Source organism: Pipistrellus hanaki (assembly GCF_964339955.1).
Source record: "Pipistrellus hanaki genome assembly, chromosome: 3".
Taxonomy (NCBI): Eukaryota; Metazoa; Chordata; class Mammalia; order Chiroptera; family Vespertilionidae; genus Pipistrellus; species Pipistrellus hanaki.
In genome coordinates this window covers 94555815-94572756 of record NC_140505.1, presented here as the reverse complement: position 1 = coordinate 94572756, position 16942 = coordinate 94555815, and the positions used below count along the sequence as shown (strand labels likewise).

General features: G+C 41.2%; 1 long non-coding RNA gene and 1 pseudogene across 2 annotated transcripts in view; one reads left to right on the top strand and one right to left on the bottom strand.

Annotated features, from left to right (window-relative positions):
- Positions 1-16942, top strand: part of LOC311619938 — a 373489-nt gene that overhangs the window by 48604 nt on the left and 307943 nt on the right. The gene's annotated exons all lie outside the window — the stretch shown is intronic.
- Positions 1182-2574, bottom strand: LOC311618795 (C-terminal-binding protein 2-like; annotated as a pseudogene). Its single transcript has 2 exons — positions 2523-2574; positions 1182-2394 (listed from the first exon to the last, which is right to left on the bottom strand). The product of its transcript is annotated as a C-terminal-binding protein 2-like (transcript).

Genomic DNA, 16942 nt, shown 5'->3' with positions numbered 1-16942 from the left:
TTTTTTTTTTTCAGAACAGAAAATTTTATTACTTTTTATTGAAAACTGCACCGAATGCTAAATATCCACCTTTAAAATAAACAAATACAGTTAAGGGTAACTCACACTAAAACAAAACTATTCTGATAGCCATTATTTTTCTGTTTGGGATAGTTTTAAAGGTTTTTTGTCACAAAAACAGGAATATACCTATACAAAGGCTCAAAATAGGCCATCTTTTAAACAAAAAGGCAATGATTCACAAAAGAGTATGAATATAACATATAACTAGTTGATACAAATCTAATAGAATTTGTTAAGATCAGTCACATCTAATAACACACTTGAAGTGTTCTTGTATAAAATATCATGTGAAGAAGATTTTATCAGTGTCAAAAAGGGGGTTTGTTCATAGACAATCTGACAAGTTACCATAAAAATTGTTTCCTAAGACATAAGGAAATGCAACAGTATTCTTCTTGAACCCTTTTAGTTCAAGACTTTCCATTCAATAAAATAGCTGAGGATCTGAACTGAGAAAATATATTTGAGTACAAACAGCTTGTGAAGCTTAATACTTTTTAATTTTATTTTTGGCATCATTAGAGGGTATTACTTAACTCACAACCACTGCCCCCCTCAGTATGCAGTTCTGGCGGGAGACTTTTGTTTAGAAGCGACTGTCTCCACCCATCAGTGCTTGCAGTGAGCTGTCTGACCCAGGCAAATAGTTTCTCCTGCTTTTGTAAGGAGAAAGGCAATCTATTAGCAAAGAGGTGACCCGAGGACCAAAGGGATGAGAGTAATAGGACTGAGATTGCCTCTTAATTTTTTTTATTTTGATGTTTGGAACTCTTGATGCAACAATCTATATAGCCAGGTGTTCAGGACCTGCTGTGCCCAAGGGGCTATTTGAAAAAGATCTATTCTTTGTGATTTGATGCACAGATGAAGAACTTAACACACAATATCAGAAGTTGGTAGTTAATTAATCATGTCCTAGTCTTCCTGGGGCTCCCTCCGAGAGTAGAAGGCATCTTCTGTTTTCCCATGTCTCAGCTTCTAGCTCTTGTAGTTTTAACACTGATGTCAATGGTGTGTATGCCCAGTCAGTTAAAAGATGGCCACATTCCTTTCCTTTTAGTTCAACTATTGTCCACTGTCTTTTGGTCCAATGTTTCTCTGACCTTTGTCATCCTCTGCTATTGCTCATTGGGGTGCTCTCAATTGTCCCCCTGTTTTGAGGGCTGGTTGGGAGAGGGTGCTTGGGATCATCCCTGGAGACATCCCCATGAGGCACAGGAGGCATCCTCACTGTGGGCAGGGATGATTCTTTCCAAGGCAGCAGGAAGAGCATCATTGAGCTCTGGATGAATTGCTTGCTGGTCTATTACTGACCAAGGAGCCGTTGTAACAAAAAAAAAAAAGAATTTCTTGTTCTCACAGTTCTTTAAGCTTTCTGGGATGCGACCTGTGATTGAACAGTGGATTTTGGTGGCGGCAGCCTTCCACATCTCTAGTGAAGCCTATTCACTATACCAGGCCTTGTGGGGCATGCAGATGAGATTTGGTGCATCTTTCAAGGGTCCCTGAGCAAAGTTGAAAGGCTCCTACTCCTCCATATCAAGGGCTTCTCCTCCTATCCTGCCTTCCATGAGGGGCTGGGCTAAGGCCTTCTTGTCCACCAGCCTGCCGCGGGCAGCATTCACCAGGAAGGCTCCTTGCTTCATCTGCTTGATGGTGAAGTCATTGAGGAGGTGGTGGTTTTGCTCCTTGAGGTTGCAGTGCAAGGACACTCAGTTGCTCTGATACAGCAGGTCCTGTAGGGTGTAGACCTCCTGCACTCCCAGGGACCGCTCAATACTGTCCTGCAAGTAGGAGTCATAGAAGATGACGCTGAAGCCAAAGGCCTTGGCTCCAACGGTGACCGCCTGCCCCTATGCTACCAAAGCGATGAGGCCCAGCGTCTCCCTCTGGATGCCCAGGGATCTGCTCCAAGCTCTGCACCCGCGTGCCCTTCCGCAGCGCTTGGTACAGCCACGTGCTCCTTCGGTAGAGGTTGGTGCTGTGGCAGAGGGTGGAGCCAGCCGATTCCTCCGTGGCAGCTGACTGGATGTTGCACAGGGCCATCCCCAGCTCGCTGGCCGCCGTGGTGTCGACCTTGTCGTAGCCGCTTATTATCCACACGACCACCTTCAGGGCCTTGAACTTCTCCACCTCTCCCGGTGAGGGTGATGGTGTGGTACATCATGGTGCCCACGGCTTCGTTCAGCACCTTCTCGTGGATCTCATGCTTGGACTGGTCCTCACAGAGGTGGCCAGGTCCCTCAGGATGGGCATCTCCATAGTGCAGTCTCAGCCGTCCAGCAGTGCCACCAGGGTGCAGGGGGCCGTGCATGGTCTGGGGGCGGATACCTGAGGGTGTGCTGTGGCGAAATTTCAGAATGTGTTACTGCTACTGTCTCAGGACCATGTTCAGATGCAGGTGAGACGGAAACCTCTGCTATAAGAAATGGGCAAGAGTCTGGCGAACCATGCTTCACAAATCCTGTCCAGTCGCTGGCGCTTGACTTCGTGCTTATCCACAAGGGTCATTCGTTATCGAACTTTGCAACTCTGATTCAAAAGGCCTCTGGTCCTCTAAGAACTTAGGGGGACTGGCAGGGGGCCACTATGAACCCAAAATAAATCTGTCCATGAATTTTACAGTTTATAGGATGGGCTGTCTGTTTCTTTAAGGGAATCCAGCTTCATTGATTCAAAACCATTTACGGTGATGAAAACCTCGTCCAGGGCTGCTGGCGTCCATGGTGAAGGGCACCCACCCAGGAGGCAGCGGACTCAGCTCCCACCCCTCCAACCCCACTTGCCAGCTGTTGCAGTGGCTGCAGCTGTGCGCTCCCCTCCCCACCCCTCCGCTCCCATCAGGCTCTGGGCAGCATGGCTCTCACCTCAGTCCTTAGCTCCTGAGGCCACTGCCAGCTCTTCCGGGCCACTCCTGGGCCACCTTAAAATGACACATCTCCTGAATTTTTAGAAAGGATCTATCAGGCCTATCAAAAGCACACTGATGCTGACACACCAGCACCAGAACATCTGGTTGCTAAACTGACTTTTACTGGGCAAAGTGCCCTTACTGCAAGCAAGTTCCAACATTTAGACCAGGTATTGAAAATGAATCCTTCCTACGTGGTAGACATAGCCTTTAAAGTTTACCATGCCTGGGAAACAAGAAAATTAAAGCAGGCCACCATTTTCCTAGAAACAGTTCAGAGAAACCAGAAGGAGAGCGAGACTTGAAAGGAAAAGGGAAAGACCCAGTAGGTGCTAATCAATATGCCTATTGCAAAGAGGAAGGCCATTGGAGAAAGGACTGCCTGGAATTCAAAAATAAAATTTTTTAAAGGTTTCAAGAAACCTTCCTTGAGAAACATTAGAAGGGTATGATAAATTTGATGATGAATGAGGAGGCCTAGGGGCTCCCTTAGACATCTCCTGACCTATTACTATTTCCCCACAGGAACCCCAGGTACAATTGACAGTAGGGAATAAGCTAATTGACTTCCTCATAGATACAGAGCTACATACTCAGTGCTAACTACAACACTATCCAAGTAAAGTTCAGCTGTGGTGACTGTTACTGGAGTGACCAGACAATTACAAAAACAGGCATTCCTTCAACCTGTAGAATGCCAGCTTGGAAGGGTCAAAAACTTATGAATAATTTTCTTTACAGGCCAGACTGCCCCATTCCATTGTTGGGCCAACATTTACTTTTTAAATGGAATGCACAAATAACATTTCCCCTGAGAAAGTAGCAATTATATTTAGGAGTCCCGCTGCAACATGCTCTCCTATTCCAGGTGCTCTTGATTTGCCTGAAAGGATCTGGAGGTGAATTCTTCCCACCCGAGAACCCTGAGCAGTCGACAGAGCTGTTTGGGCTGACAGAACACCAGGTAGGCTGGTTAACATCCAACTCATAAAAATTAACCTAAAACAAGAGAGCAAATCCCATAGAAGAAACAATACCCCCTAAAAAGGAAGTTATAGAGGGAATTCAACCAGTATTACAGAAATTCTTTTTTTAAATATATATTTTATTGATGTTTTTATAGAGAGGAAGGGAGAGAGATAGAGAGCCAGAAAAGTTGAGAGAGAAACATCGACCAGCCGCCTCCTGCACATCCCCCACCGCGGATGTGCCTGCAGCCAAGGTACATGCCCTTGACTGGAATTGAACCTGGGACCCTTAAGTCAGCAGACTGACGCTCTACCACTGAGCCAAACCAGTTTTGGCCAGAAATTCTTAAAAAATCAGGATTAATTCAGCCATGCCACTCTCCGAATAACACCCATATTTTGGTAGTCAGAGAGCTTCACTCTGATGAATATCTATTTGTACAGGACCTCAGGGCTATAAATGATATTATCCAGGACATTCGTACTATGGTTCCCAACCCTTATACTTTGTAGACCATAGTGCCCAGGGATAGAAAATGGTTTTACTCAAGGTCATGAAGAGCAGTTAGCCAATGGACAGGTTCCCTAGAACATCCTGATGACAACACACTCTCCTTTAAAGTTCACAGGAATCAAGCCTGAAGCCATCACACACAAATAAAGCAGGCACCATCTGAGGAGGCCTCAGATCTTACTGCTGCTGTTAATACTGCAAAGGAAAGCTGAACCTGCACTCCTGAAAAAGATTTAAAATTTCTCTTTTGGAAAGGGACAGAGTCTCCCAAAGCTAAGTCTCCCAAAGCTAAGTTTTTTATTTTATTACTAGAGGCTTGGTGCATGAAAATTCATGCCCTGGAAGGGGGGGTGTCCCTCAGCCTGGCCTGCCCCCTCTCACATTCTGGGAGCTCTCAGGGGCAGGAGGTGACCTAGTGGCGACAGAAAAAGGTGATGCCCCATCACTCCTCTGCTGCTGCCATTACAGGCAGTGCAAGCCTCGGCTGGCTCTGGTTACCTGAGACTCAGGTGGCCCTAGGTGGCAGGACAGGGCCTTGCCCTGGGTGGCTGGGGGGGGGGCACTAAGGGGATTGGGCACTGCTATCTTATGGCTGTGGGTACTGCCATCTCTGAGGGTGGGGCAGTCAATTAGCATATTCCTTCCTTATTGGCTGCTGGTGCTGCCATGTTTGCGATGGTGTGAGGGTAAATTAGTATATTCCCTCTTCATTGGATAGGACAAGAGGCCCAGTGCATGAAATTCATGTATGGGGGGTGGTGGTGTCCTTTAGCCTGGCCTGCACCTCTCCAATCTGGGGCCCCTATAAGTGGGATCAGGCCTAAAATGGCAATCAGACATCTCTCTCATAGTCCTGGACTGCTGGCTCCTAACTGCTCACCTGTCTGCCAGCCTGATTGCCCCCAACTGCCCTCCCCTGCCAGCCTGGTCACTCCCAACTGCCATCTCCTGCTGGCCATCTTGTGGTGGCTATCTTGTGATGACATTGCATGAGGTCATTGCACGAGGGCATGATGCCACCTAGGCTTTTATTATATAGGATTTTTTTTTGACAATTACTATATTTTATGCCCATGGTTGGACTGATAACACTTTTGTCTGCATTTTCCAGATGGTGATTTCCTTGGCAAACTTATCCCACTGTTGGATGTGACACCAAAGCTCTGCTCTGGATTAGATCCTGGGGATTTGCTAGTCTCTTTAGTTTCTGATTCCACTACAATCCTCCCTACACTACTAGACAAACCCCTTACTTAATACTTGATTGCTTGGCTACATAATAGGTTTGAAAGCCCATCTGAAACACTACCTCTTGAAATATGAAGCAGTTTACCAACTTCGCTTGTTTAGCAGTACCATCTTCTAGACACCACATATGCCACCTTCTTCCTCCTGTAAAGGCTTCCCTCTATTCTTGATACCATTCTTTCTTTGTAGATAACAAGAATCTCTGGACCCAGGGATAGATAAGACAGCAGGAAAAAACTACAGATGAGATCTCCATCCACTTACTCTTGTAAAATTACAAGGGTCCAGAGTTTTAAAGAGGATAATTATTACTATACACAATCAGGTTGCAGCAGGCAGCTGAACCTGCATTTTTGGTTACATTGTGGGGAAGAGAGTGTAGGGACAGCAAACCCTGCTTATGGGGCAGTTACACCTTTGATGAGCAGCAGGCTACTGAAATTCAAAGCTTTTTTTTTTTGTTTGTTTTGCTTTGGTGTTTTGCATACTACTCACTTTGGTTTTTTTTTTTTTTTTACTTATTTATTTATTTTTTTTACATATTTTATTGATTTTCCCCCCCTCTCTCCCTCCCACACATCCCCTCCCTCCCCAGAGTTCCATGTCCATTGGTTGTACTTATATGCATGTATACAAGTCCTTCAGTTGATCTATTATCTCCCCCAGATCCTCCTCCCCTCCCCGCTGAAATTTGACAATATGCTTGTTGCTTTACTGTCTCTGTGTCTATCTTTTGGTTCATCAGTTTATAATGATCTTTATTATCCACAAATGAGTGAGGTCATGTGGTGTTTCTCTTTCATTGATTGGCTTATTTCACTCAGCATGATGTTCTCCAATTCCATCCAGGTTGCTGCAAATGATGAGAATTCCTTCTTTTTTATGGCAGCATAGTATTCCATTGTGTAGATGTACCATCGTTTTTGGATCCAATCATCTGCTGACGGGCACCTAGGCTGTTTCCAAATTCTGGCTATTGTAGATTGTGCTGCTATGAACATAGGAGTGCATATATCCTTTCTGATTGGTGTTTCTAGTTTCTTGGGATATATTCCTAGGAGTGGGATTACTGGATCAAATGGGAGTTCCATTTTCAGTTTTTTGAGGAAATTCCACACTGTTCTCCACAGTGGTTGCACCAGTCTGCATTCCCACCAGCAGTGCACGAGGGTTCCTTTTTCTCCGCAACCTCGCCAACACTTGTTGTTTGTTGATTTGTTGATGTTGGCCATTCTGACAGGTGTGAGATGGTACCCCATTGTTGTTTTGATTTGCATCTCTCGGATAATTAGTGACTTTGAGCATGCTTTCATGTGCCTTTTGGCCTTCCTTCTGTCTTTTTTGAAAATATTCTATTTAGGTCCATTGCCCATTTCTTCATTGGATCATTCATCTTCCTTTTATTTAGTTGTATCAGCTGTCTGTAGATGTTGGAGATTAAACCTTTATCAGTGGTGTTATTTGCAAATATGTTCTCCCACACTGTGGGCTTTCTTGTTGTTTTGTTGATGGTTTCTTTTGCTGTAAAAAAGCTTTTTATTTTGATGTAGTCCCATTTGTTTATTTTCTCTTTAGCTTCCATTGCCCTAGGGGTAGTATCAGTGAAGAAGTTCTTTTGGCATACGTCTGAGATTTTGCTGCCTGTGGATGCTTCTAGTATTTTTATGGTTTCCCGTCTGATGTTTAAGTCCTGCATCCATTTTGAGTTTATTTTTGTGTATGGTGTAAGTTGGTGATCTAGTTTCATTCTTTTGCATGTGTCTGCCCAATTTTCCCAACACCATTTATTGAAGAAACTGTCTTGACTCCATTGTATATTCGTGCCTCCTTTGTCAAATATCAATTGAGCATAGTGATTTGGGTTGATATCTGGGTTCTCAATTCTATTCCATTGATCTATATGTCTGTTCTTGTGCCAGTACCACGCTGTTTTGAGAACAGTGGCTTTGTAATACAGTTTGAAGTCTGGTATTGAGATCCCTCCTACTTTACTCTTCTTTCTCAGGATTGTTGTGGCTATTTGGGGTCTTTTATTGTTCCAAATGAACTTTTGGAGAGTTCTTTCTAGGTCAGTGAAAGATGCCGTTGGTATTTTAATGGGGAGTGCATTGAACCTATAGGAAGTATGGACATTTTGATGATGTTGATTCTAGCAATCCATGAGCATGGTACGTTCTTCCATCTCCTTACATCTTCCTCTACCTCTTTTTTCAGTGTCATGTAGTTTTCTGCATATAGGTCCTTTACTTCCTTAGTTAAATTTATTCCTAGGTATCTTAATTTTTTTGGTGCGATGGTAAATGGAATTGCTTTTTTAGTCTCTGTTTCTGTAGTTTCACTGTTGGTGTATAGAAATGCCATGGATTTCTTGGCATTAATTTTGTATCCTGCTACATTGCCAAATTCATTTATTAAGTCAATTAGTTTTTTAATGGAGTCTTTTGGGGTTTTTATATACAATATCATGTCGTCTGCAAATAAGGATAACTTTACTTCTTCTTTTCCAATTTGGATGCCTTTTATTTCCTCCTCTTGTCTAACTGCAATGGCTAGTACTTCCAGTACTATGTCAAACAGGAGTGGTGAGAGTGGGCATCCCTGTCTTGTTCCTGTTCTTAGAGGGAATGGTTTTAGTTTTTGCCCATTGAGTATCATGTTGGCTGTGGGTTTATCATATATGGCTTTTATTATGTTGAGGTATGATCCTTGTACTCCCACCTTGTTAGGAGTTTTTATCAGGAAAGGGTGTTCGATCTTATCAAATGCTTTTTCTGCATCAATTGATATGACTATATGATTTTTATCTTTCAATTTGTTTATGTGATGTATCACATTTATTGATTTGCAGATATTGTACCATCCTTGCATTCCTGGAATAAATCTTACTTGGTCATGGTGTATGATCTTTGTGATGTTCCTCTGGAGTCGATTTGCAGAATTTTGTTGAGGATTTTGGCATCTATGTTCATGAGGGATATTGGCCTGTAATTCTCTTTCATTGAGTTGTCTTTATCTGGTTGTGGTATTAGGGTGATGCTGGCTTCATAGAAGGAGTTTGGAAGTGTTCCTTCGTCTTGGATTTTCTGGAATAGTCTGAGGAGGATAGTTTTTAGCTCTTCCTTGAATGTTTGGTAAAACTCTCCTGTGAAGCCATCTGGCCCTGGGCTTTTGTTTGCTGGAAGCTTTTTGATGACTGTTTCAATTTTTTCCCAAGTCACTGATCTATTGAGATTTTTAGATTCTTCCTGATTGAGCTTTGGAAGTTTGTATTTTTCTAGGAATATGTCCATTTCCTCCAGGTTGTTCAGTTTGTTGGAATAGAGTTGTTCGTAGTATTTTGTAACAATCCTTTGTATTTCGGTGGGGTCTGTTGTTATTTCACCTCTTTCATTTCTGATTTTGTTTATTTGGGTCCTCTCTCTCTTTTTGTTTCTTGGTTAGCCTGGCTAGAGGTCGATCTATCTTGTTTATTCTTTCAAAGAACCAGCTCTTGGTTTTGTTGATCTTATGTAGTGTTTTTTTGGTCTCTATGTCGTTTATCTGTGCTCTGATTTTTGTTATTTCCTTCCTTCCGCTTACACTGGGCTTTTCTTGTTGCTCCTTTTCTAACTCTTTGAGTTGTAGAGTTAGATAATTTGTTACCCTTTTTTTCTGTTTTTTTTGCAATAGGCTTGTAAGGATATGAACTTTCCTCTCAAAACTGCTTTTGCTGTGTCCCATAGATTTTGGAGAGTTGTGTTTTTATTGTCATTTGTTTCCAGGATGTTTTTAATTTCTTCCTTGATTTCTCTGGTAACCCAGTCCTTGTTTAATAGCATGCTGTTTAGTCTCCATGTGTTTGATTTCTTTGGATTATTTTTATTGCAGTTAATTTCCAGTTTTATGCCATTATGGTCTGAGAAGATACTTGATATGATTTCTATTTTCTTGAATTTGAAGAGACTTTGCCTATGTCCCAAAATGTGGTCTATCTTTGAGAATGTCCCATGTGCACTTGAGAAGAATGTATATTCTGTGGCTTTGGGGTGCAGTGTTCTGAAGATGCCAATTAATTCCATCTGGTCGAGTGAGTCATTTAGGATTGATATTTCTTTGCTGATTTTTTGTTTAGATGATTTGTCGAAGGGTGACAGTGGGGTATTAAAATCTCCTACTATGATTGTATTGCTATTAATATCTCTCTTAATGTCCTCCAGCAGTTCTTTAATGTATTTTGTTGCTCCTGTATTGGGTGCATATATATTTACCAGGGTTATTTCTTCTTGTTGGATTGTTCCCTTTAGTATTATGAAGTGGCCTTCATTATCTCTTATTATGTCCTTCACTCTGAGATCTAATTTGTCAGATATAAGTATTGCTACCCCAGCTTTTTTTTCATTTCCATTTGCCTGGAAAACTTTTTTCCATCCCTTCACCCTCAGTCTGTGTGCATTTCTTTTTCTGAGGTGGGTTTCTTGTAGGAAACAGATGTATGGGTCTTGTTTTCTTATCCAATCTGTTACTCTATGTCTTTTGATTGGAGCATTTAATCCATTTACATTTAAGGTTATTATTGATAGGTACTCATTTGACGCCATTTTTATTCTATACCTGTGTTCCTTCTTCACTTCTAATTTCTTTATTTTTACAGTAGACCCTTTAGCATTTCTTGCATTGCTGGTGTGGTGGAGATAAATTCCTTCAGTCTTTTTTTGTCTGTGAAGCTCCTGATTTTCCCTTCAATTTTGATTGATAGTCTTGCTGGGTACAGTATTCTTGGATTCAGACCCCTCCTTTGCATGACTTTGTATATTTCATCCCATTCCCTTCTGGCCTGATAAGTTTCTGTTGAGAAATCAGTTGCTAGTCTGATGGGGGTTCCTTTGTATGTAACTTTCTGTCTCTCTCTGGCTGCTTTTAAGATTCTTACTTTGTCGATGTTGTTTGCCAATTTAATTATAATATGCCTTGGAGTCTGTCTTCTGGGATTCATTTTGCTTGGGACTCTGCGAGCATCTTGGATTTGTGTGGCTTTTTTCTTCTCTATTTCAGGAAAATTTTCTGTCATTATTTCTTAATCTCATCATTATTAAATACTTTTTCCATGTCTACCTCAGTTTCCTTTCCTTCTGGAATCCCTATTATTTGAATATTATTTTGTTTTGTATTGTCCCAAAGCTCCCGTAGGCTCTCCTCCTGCTTTTTAATCTTTTTTCTAGAAGTTGCTCTACTTGGGTATTTTTTTCCATCTTATCTTCTAGCTCACTGATGCGGTCCTCTGCTTCATCTAGTCTACTCTTGATGTTTTCTATTGAGTTCTTCATGGTAGCGATGTCATTTTTCATTTCTTCTTGGTTCTTCTTCAGTTCCTCATGGCTCTTCTTCAGTTCCTCATGGTTCTTCCTCATTTCTTCTTGGCTATTGTCAAATTTCTCTTCCATTCTTTTTAGCCATCCTATGATCATTACTCTGAATTCTTGCTCTGGTAGGCTGCTTGCCTCTGACTCGTTTACTTCCTTTTCTGGTGATGCCTGCTTTTCTTTCACGTGCGGACTATGTTTTTGTCTCCCCATGGCCTCTATTTTCAGGATGTCTGGTTACGTGGTGTTCCTTCTCACAGATTGGCTTTGCGTATGCAGAGACAGAAGAGAGTTAGATCCTTCTCTATTCCTGCATTCTCCAAGGTGCGTAGCCTGAGTGCAGCTGAATAGACACCGTTTGGCCTGGAGTGGGGTTGGATCTCTTTGAGCATTGATGGACTAGCAAAGGTGTCTTCAATAAGCTTGGCCTTACGTATTGAGGGGTAGCTATGTGAAGGTGGGATCAGAGCTGCCCTGGTTTGGCTCAGTGGGTAGATCATCAGCCTGCAGTCTGAAGAGTCAAATTCAAAGCTTTTGAATGTTGTCCCTTCCACTAAATCTCAATTATACATAGATAGCAAATGCCACGCTTTTGGTGTATGTTAAGAAAATAGAAGAGCTTATAAAAGCAGAGATTTCTAGGCTTGTGCCTAGTGATACTAGACCAATGAGGTTCCTGGGAACTAGGAATCTGCATGTTTACAATCCCTCCAGTAACATCAATAGAGATAGACCCATGATTACACTTTGAGGATTAGTGACTTATGTTTTTAGAAAAAAAGGCCACAAACTATTAAAGGCAAATTTCATGTAATAAATGTTTCATGGTGTCCCTGTTTGTTCAGCAAACTTGTTTCTGAGTGATGACAGAATTACTGGGCTGAGGGAGGTGACCAGTACATGGTGTTTGATGGCATTCTCCTCTGGCTCTGGCTGAACTGTGATGCTGGCAGTCTTACTTGACAGTATCACTGAGTGAATCTTCAGAGTGCTGGAACACCATGTGTTGCCTGGTTGCCATGAGCAGAATGATAAGCTCCACTGTTAGGCAGTGGTGAAAGCACTGACTTTTTAGAGTAGACACGTGAAGAGGGCTAAAGCAGAGGGAGAGAGAGATCTGCCTGAATTTGTCCTTTGGATGGACTGCTCTGTCCACAGCATCAAAAGCAGAATTCTGAGATAGTAGAGACCTTAATCAGGAAGACCAGTGGGGAAATGCTGTGGTATTCTAGGAGAGGTGAGAGTTTGACCAGAGCAGTGGGCATGAGAATGGGTTGGGGGGGTTGAGAAATATATATATATATATATATATATATATATATATATATATATATATATATATATATAATTGATTTCTTTTTTACAGAGAGGAAGGAAGAAGGATAGAGAGTTAGAAACATAGATGAGAGAGAAACATCAATCAGCTGCCTCCTGCACACCCCCACTGGGGATGTGCCCACAACCAAGGTACATGCTCTTGATCAGAATTCAACCTAGGACCTTTCAGTCACCAGGCCAACGCTCTATACAGTGAGTCAAACTGGTTTCGGCAAAAAATATATATTAAGAAAACTCAGAAGTGCCTGCCTAAATGTAGAGGTGCAGAAGGGGCATAAACCAGGTGCCCCTAGGGCTTCTATTGTGGGGACTGGTAATTGGTGGGCTAGAGAATATGGGAGATGAGTGAGATCACTGGGAGTCAGTTCTGGTTATGGAGAACTTCTCTGCTGTGGGGTATCACAGTGAAGCAATTCCATCTTCCCTTGACCTAAGAAGTTTAATTTGCCATTGGATAAACCATGTTAGCCTCCCTGGAACCTACCTTTCTCAGGGGGTCACCAGCTTTATTGCATCTGTCTTTGTTTACATGGCACATGTTCCTAAAATATTTTCTCCCTCTCCTGGGTGGCTGTGGGACACTGTCATCACTGGTGAGCAAAGATCCCAACTCTCCTGTCAGGAGGTATTCCATCCTCCCAGTCTTCGGAGAACAATATATTTTTGGTTCCTTGTAATCCATTCTCTCCTTTTAGACATGTACCTCTTCTTAGGTCCCTTCAGGGGTCACACTGAAGAACCAATTTTTTGGTGTGGGGTAGTTTTTTATTACTGTGATCACTATAGAGATCAAGTGTGGCCAGTCCATGGAGGAAGCTTCTTCCATCACCCATCTTCTCTCTAGGAAGTTATCTTCTTTCCACCCAACTCAGGTGAGCTGATGATGGGACATGTCCACAGTCCCTTCTTTGATGCTGTCCATGGAAGAAAGTATAGATAATTTTGTTTAAAACTGAGAAAAGTAAGATGATATAAGCTTAGAGAAGTTTTAATAAATTCCCTGTAGTAAAAGTTGTGGTTTAAAATTGTTTAATGATGTAATGTATTATCCGCTGAGGAAGCTGTGGATTAGCTAAGGAGCCCTCCTGAAATCAGGAATAAAGATCTGGGCTTTCACCCTGCCTCTCTAACTCACCAGCTATGAGACCCTCTGGTCTTTGGTTTCTTTGCTTGGGAAAATGGGGTTTATATGCCTATTTTTCAGGGTCATCCATAGAGACTAATGAGATAGCTCATGAATAAGTGCCTAGCACAGGAACAGGCAGAAGTAAAATTTCATAATCATTAATTTCTCACCAGTTGTCAGTTTTTTCCCTAATTGAAAATTTTGGAGAAATGATGTTTTACTATAAATAGAATTACAGAAAGAATTTGTGTTAAGATGGATGACAAAAATGCTAATTATGAAGATGATAGCTATTACACTGTTCTATAATCTGTCTATCTATCTATCTATCTATCTATCATCTATCTATTATCTATCATCTATTATTTATTTTTATCTATCTATCTATCAGTCTATCTATTATCTACCCATAATTTTATCTATCATCTATCATCTATCTCCTACCTATCCATCTTCTATCAATCTATCTATTATTTTCCTAGCCATGTATTTATCACCTATCTGTCTATCCATTTGTCTCTGTCTATTTACTTATAATCTACTTATCATCTATCTATCATCTATCATAGGTCAATCTGCCTATGGATCATTATCTACTTACCTACCTACACATTATCAATCTATTTATCTATCTATTCATTATTTATCCTATCTATCAATCTATCTATCTATCTATCATCTATTATCATCTATCATCTGTTTTCTATCAGTCTACAAATCTATCAATCATCTATCTATTATCTACCTGTAATCTATCTGTCTGCCTATCTATCCATGCACATATACATATACCCATAAATACCCAGAAACACAAATAATTGAGATAGCAGATTTTCTCCCATTTGAAAGAGTCTGTTTTAAATTAAAAAAACAAACAAACATGTCAACTGTGGATGTTTGACCTCCAAATTTCTTTCTAATTGCTTCCTGCACAACTCAGTGATGTCTCAACTCTACTTATAAACTCTTCCTTTATGTTTGCTGATCTCATTAATATTTTCCATCTTGATTAATGAGATCATTATTTGTCCACAAAGACACCTAAGCTGGAGACCAAAGACATCCTATAATTAGTTTTCCTCTTTCTTATCCAGTTCCTGGTTAGTATCCTTCTTTCCCAACAACATTGGTTCTATCCCCTCCTTGCCATCACCCTATCTATAGCTTTACCTGGAGAAAGTTAAGGGATAATTACTTTGAAGGGAAAATGGATTCTGAATTTTTAAAGATAATTTTCCATAACAAATCCAAAAGTTTTTTTTTTGACAATTAAAGGCTTGAAGGAAGCTCTGAGGACAATGTAAAACTTTTCCTGTGAAATAGGTACATCCTGGGCACGTTTCCTTAATGCTATCAAGTCCTCCAACCTTGGGTCTCACCTATACCTTTGAGGTTGTGAAAACTGTGACTTAAAATCAGTAATTCAATTGCTATCACATATTTTCAATTCCTTTCAGAAAATGAATATTTATACAATACTTATGGTAGAGGCCCGATGCACAGATTCATGCAAAAACGGGCCTTCCTTTTCCTGGCTGCTGGCACTGCCTTCACTCCGGCCTGGAGCTGCCTTTTTGCCTTTGCTTCAGCCTGGAGGTGACTTTCCGCATTCCCATGCTGCCCAGAGGCCCAGAGCTGCTGGGGCAATGACTTAAGCATTCTGCCCTTGACCGCTTGGCACCTGAGCATGCAAATTAACCCATCATCTTTGTTGGGTTGATTTGCATACTCACTCTTGCTTGGCTGGTGGGCATCGTGAAGGTATGGTCAATTTGCATCTTTCTCTTTCATTGGTGTAGATAGTCAATCTTTTATTTCTAGTTTCTATCTTCTAGTAATCTTTATTTTTATATCAATGGTTTCTACTTCCTAAGGTCTTCCCTTTTTGTTTTCTCCATTATCCCTGAAGTATCATGATATTAATTGCATATTTTTTATTGATTGCAATATAATATTCCTAGAATTGTTATTTTCTTTTCTTGTCTTTGGCTAAAGTACTCTATGCATTTAAATAAACGTATTATAAATACATAGAGAACTTGGTTTAAACAGGTTCATAAGATTTCTTCCATGTCCTTCAAAGTCTTAGTTCCCTAACTATTTAAAAGGTAAAATTAACTATTGCACAATAAAGGTTTGGCTGCTCTTTGTCCCACTTTCCTGAAAGAGGGCTTGTAAACTCTTGGGATTTTCTAAGTGATGGAAACATCTTTGTTATTCATGGTGTATCCCTCAGACCACATCTGAGTTTATGCTAATGAGATGACTCTTGGTGGGTCCCTAAGTAGTTTAGAATTGGGGCTGGCCATACCATAAAAACCAGCCATGTAATTAAGTGTTGGGGCTTTGAGCCAAGTGATACCAGCCTGACCTCTTGGGAGGAGATGGGAGATATAGATTGAGTTCAATAACTTGGCCAATGGTTTAATCAACCATGACTATGTAATAAAACCTTCCAAAAAACTCTGGACATCCAAAGTTCAAGTAAGCTTCCTGGTTTGTGATCCTTATCCACTCAAGCTTCTTGTAAGGACTTAATGAGAATATGTGTAAAGACTTAGAGTGGGGCCCAATACAGGAAGTGCTCAGAAATGTCTGTGAGTTAATTTATGTTAAAGCGATAATGATTATTAGATCTATCAGGTGTCCTGCATAAGCCATGTCCCAGTATACATCAGAGCTGGAGTGGAGCCATTTAAGATAGTTTTGACAGGGAAGTGGTGAGGATGAGAAAGGTAAATATTCCTGCATAGATTATCTTGATTGGCTTGATGGCTTTCCAACCAGAACTATCTCCAGTAACTGCCTCTGTTTGTTTATTAGCTGGTGATTTCTGCTGCCTATGATTAAGCCTCCAGCAGTGAGGATGAGGGAGGGGGAAGGGAAGGAGAATTCCTTTCTCTGTATTTGAAAGGCCTTTTCCTGGTGTTTCCCATATGTGAAGGGGGGACTGGGTTTTACTCTTTTGGCAGAACTTCACAGGCCTGGGTCTTTCTTTACTTTTATACCTAGCTGTTTATTTCAGTCAAAAATGCATCATCCCTTTTAGTGCATTTCTTACTATAAATGCTTATTTACTTCCTAGAGAAATCTTACAGACTTACTTAAAGATGATTTCAAAGCATTTGGGCTCTTTGAAATTGTGCTTTCTGTTGTATAACTCAGGGTAACTTGTTAGAGTTTAGTGAATATTAATGGGAAAATACTCCCTAAAGATCAAAGACACTGACATTACAGTTTAGTTAGTGATTACCCTGACTCATGCTGCTGTTCTGTGGTTATCTGAGAAGAGAACTCTTGGAGGGGATGGCAGAAGGAACTACCTGAAACTGGGGGTGGCCAATGAAGCCACTTCTTCATTGGACATGGATCCCCCAGCCATCAGGACAGCTGATTGGCATTGTCTTCAGCTATATCCCTGTAATACGTGATCCT